The sequence below is a fragment of the Monodelphis domestica genome, chromosome 7 (genome assembly GCF_027887165.1).
Source record: "Monodelphis domestica isolate mMonDom1 chromosome 7, mMonDom1.pri, whole genome shotgun sequence".
NCBI classification, from domain to species: Eukaryota; Metazoa; Chordata; class Mammalia; order Didelphimorphia; family Didelphidae; genus Monodelphis; species Monodelphis domestica.
The window spans coordinates 70,756,635-70,761,111 of record NC_077233.1 but is presented as its reverse complement, the minus strand read 5'-3'; the positions used below and the strand labels follow the sequence as shown (position 1 = coordinate 70,761,111).

General features: G+C 36.4%; 1 pseudogene; it reads left to right on the top strand.

The window, feature by feature from the left end:
* The first annotated feature begins 1,948 nt into the window (after positions 1-1,948).
* LOC100018536 (ras-related protein Rab-9A-like) lies at positions 1,949-2,726 on the top strand (annotated as a pseudogene).
* The last annotated feature ends 1,751 nt before the right edge of the window (positions 2,727-4,477 follow it).

Genomic DNA, 4,477 nt, shown 5'->3' with positions numbered 1-4,477 from the left:
TGTTAATATTCATTTCTGATGAGCTTCTTGTTGAACATTTACCAGGTCAGTCCCTAGACAGACTTTTAATTAATATATGTGACCATTACTTCAATACTGCAGACTCAAAGTCCTGTCTCCATATAGTTCTGTCTGCAGTATAAAAATTAAAATGAATATGCAATAATTTAAATTATTATATTTTAAGAGATTTATTAATGATCATTAGAAGTAAAGGAATAAAAAAGTAACAAAATAAAACCACATGCCCACGGGTAATCTACCTGGTCAAAAACCCCATGCCCCACCACAGTCTTAACACAGGAAACAAAGAGAGCAAAAGATCAGGAACCTCACCCAAATATATCTCTCTATCTACATCACCATGTAATGACAGTAAGTCAGTGGGCTCCTGAGAAATGCAGTTTTTAGGGTAACAGATTTCCAATTACATAGTAGGTAGACTCTTGATTGCCAGGACAAGCATTATGTTTAGTTCAACTTTGGCTCTCATTTTTTGGTGTTTCAAGTCATACACCTTGAAGCAGATACCAGACTCAGGCAACTACATCTCTGTATCCATGTGTTCATGTGTCTTTACTCCCGTATCTGTGCCATGAGCTTTCCTGATTAGACTGAGAACTGATGGATGGCTTATTTTTTTGATGGCTATCCTAATGATATTGTTAGTTTTATTGTTTGGGTCTGAATATTTAATTAGTGGTCACCAGGGATTTTACTCATAAATCCAAAATGAATTACTCAAGTAAAGGAATTAATGGTAGTTTATTGTTACAATAGAGGAAGATATTAAGGAAGAGAGAAAAGGAGAGAGAGAGTGGGGGGGGAGCTCTAGCTTCCTCTGAGCCAGGTAGAAATTCTAAGGCACCAGTCAGGGGAAAGGAGTCTCAAGATGATGGGCCTCTCTTGGAGGTTCACACCTCCAGAAAGGGCAAGGAACTAAGACAGCCTTTACACTCACCATGGTGACCATCTAAAAGGAAAACAGTCTTAGGTCTCCTGCACGAGCTCCTCCAGAGTTCCACAGCCAAGTGTCTTCATCCCAAGTCTGAGTGTCTGTCTTCCAGTCTCTCCTCAAGTGTCTGTCTTCCCTCCAGGTCCCAGTGACTGTCTTCACTCCAACTCTGAGTAATTCTCTTCCAGTCCAAATCCGAGTGACTAATGATGATCACTACAAGTCCAAGTCACTGATTCATCTCTGAGTGTCTCTGTTTCCACTATTTAAAGACCTTTTTCTCTTGTGTCACCTCCCCTAAATTTTACATCTACCAATCACAGCAGATGCTCCTCTCCAGGACTGCCCACTCTTTCACATGTGGGTCATAGACCTCTCACTCAATGTATGAAATGGGTGTTCATACCTTTTTGTGGTTAGTTCCCACCTTTTTGTAGTTAGTTCATATTTTTTTGTGGTTAAGATGGGAAGATCTACTTTATGTACTGGGTTTATACTTTGGGGATTAAAAGCTAAAAATAGAGGCTTACACTTTAATCTTCACAATAAAGGAAGAGCTAAGTACCTTCATTTTTATAATCAAGGGAGAACTAAATCCAATATTCACAATATATTCCAATGATGGTGAACATTTTAGAGATGGAATGCGAACCCTGCCCCAACCCCATCTCCCAGACTGAGTGCTGTGCCTGTCCACCCCAGAAACTGAGTTGCCCAGAGAGGACTCTGTGTGTCCTTTTTGACATATGTGTCATAGGTTCACCATCACAGATCTGTTCCATAGACAAATAAGGAAGAAAAGAGAATTAAGCCTTTTAAAAAAATCTGGGCTGCCATGTTGTTCCCTCCACTTTAGATGGAAGCGGCTGTGGCTGGAGCCGGCCATCACCCGCGGTGTGTCAGCCTCAGTCTTCTCCTCTCTCCTTTCCTATGCACCCATTCCGCGGGAGCCCAGTTCCTCCCTGAGTGGCCTTTAGCTGTCTTGGGCCTGGACCAGAACAATGTTGGTAATGCAGACAATGTACTTAAACTGAAAAATTAATAGTTTATGTGTAACTCTAGTCTTTTCATCAGAAATGGTTGGAAATCATCTATTTTATTATTGGTGCATTTCCTCCCTGTAGAATTATACTTTGTTTTGCTGGGATTTTGAAGTAAAAAGATCTTTTCATTCAACAATGGCAGGAAAATCATCACTTTTTAAAGTAATTCTCCTTGGAGATGGTGGCATTGGGAAGAGTTCTCTTATGAATAGATAGGTCACTAACAAATTTGAAAGCCAGATGTTCCATACAATAGGTGTGAAATTTTTAAATAAAGACTTGGAAGTGGATGGGCACTTTGTGACCATGTGGATTTGGGACACAGCAGGTCAAGAGCGTTTTAGAAGCCTACGAACACCATTTTACAGAGGTTCTGATTGTTGTCTTCTTACTTTTAGTGTAGATGACTCTCAGAGATTCCAGAACTTGGGCAACTGGAAGAAAGAAGTCATTTATTATGCAGATGTCAAAGAGTCCGAAAGCTTTCCTTTTGTGATTTTGGGTAACAAGATTGATATAAATGAAAGACAAGTTTCTACAGGCCTGGTGCAGGGACAACGGCAACTATCCTTACTTTGAAACAAGTGCAAAAGATGCCACAAATGTTGCAGCAACATTTGAATAAGCTATTAGAAGAATTCTTGCTACTGAGGATAGGTCAGATCATTTTATTCAAACAGACAGTCAATTTTCACCAAAAGCCTAAGCCTAGTTCATCTTGTTGCTGACTGTTAAAAAATTTTGCCAATGTAGATTTAATCAACTCATTTACAAAATGGGGCAGGGGAAATTGGAGAAGAGGGTCATAGAATAAAGGTCCTATCAAGTCCAATTCTAATAATAAAATTTAAACTAATCTACTGTCGCTTCATTAGAAGGTGGAAGGGAAAATACTCATTCTTTGAGCAATCTATTTACTGAAAGCACATTAACATTTATAAATAAGGGTGTCTAAAAACAAATGGTTACTTAAATTTTAATGTGTAACTTACACAGTTAATAATCAAATGAATAATTATAATTAAAATGAAAACTTGAATTTCTAGAAGCACTATTTGGATTTTTCCCCCATAGAATTCAAATGACAACCACATTTTTGTATGTATATATTTTTACAAAATTAGCATTTCATTTTTGGTTCATTGAAAACACATTTTTAAAATGCTCAATATCAATGATTTACATCACACAAAATAAAAAATAATAAAAACAATCTGAAGAGGAGACTTACTCTTCTCTTTCATGATGACTATATAATGTTTACAGTCTTCTAAAAGGGAAAAGCAAACAAATCTCTTGAAATCCTCCTGTGGTTAGCTATTTAAAACTCTGTAAACCTGTGACCGATTTTTGCTAGTGCAGTGAGTTTGTTCTCTTCTGACTCATCAAAAAAATTGTTCAAACCTTTAAAAATGATCCCAACGTATTAACACCATTAAAATACATTAATAGTTTTGCTTTCTATAACCACATACCATGAGTATATCAACTGCTTCCTATAGATGGTAGAGAGGGATTAAGGGATTTGGATAAGCATTGTTCAAAGGGTATCATGAAAATATTTGCATTTTATCTGCCAAAATTCTTCCCTTCTTCTGTCCGTTGATCCATTGCTCTAGTCAAATTTATACACTTTCTATTTCTTGTTTTCTTTATGCCCTTTCCTCTGTCTTTCTCTCTGTACATGCCTTCCCCAAAACCTGGAATCTTCCATCCTGGGCCTACATTACCATCCATAGCTCAATGACTCACTTAATTCTGTCTTAAGAGGAAATAGTGCTTTCTTATTCAAATTTTGAAGTTCCTGGTCCTCACTAACTCTCCTTTTACTTACCTCATTGATCTTTAAGTTATAGCTATTTGTGGATATTCCACACTCTCTTCCAGATTAGATTTTAGGCTTTGTGAGGGGGGAAAAAAAGAGTTGACAAGTTTATCTTTGTTCACAAAATAGGTATTTAATAAATACTTGTTGATTTAATAGCATGTTTATTTTCTCTCCATGAATGGAATTTTTTTTGTTAATGGTTATAAAAATTAAGAATATTTAGGTACTTCTGTTTTAAAATCCCAAGGGGCAAATATTTTATCTTTTCATATCAATGGTTGACTGACTGAAAATTGTTTACCAAAGAAAAACATGATCCCCTTCTCAGTGAATTCCCATCCTAAGCTTTTGTTGTTCATTGAACAACATCTATTGTTCATTGAACTCCCCCAACTTTTTAAAAATTCATTTTCCCCTTCTTTAATGCTATTATATTGGTTTATTTCTTTTGGGGGGTTAATTATTACCTAAAACTTGTTTATATCTATCTCAATCAATTCCTCAAATTTGTATATCATTGTTCTTATTTATATTTTAATTCAATCAGTTATCTACTAAAGTAGATAGAGAGTAGAACCTAGAATCAAAAAGAATCATCTTCTGGGATTAAAATTGGGTCTCAGACACTGTATGATCTGAGGCTATGGAATC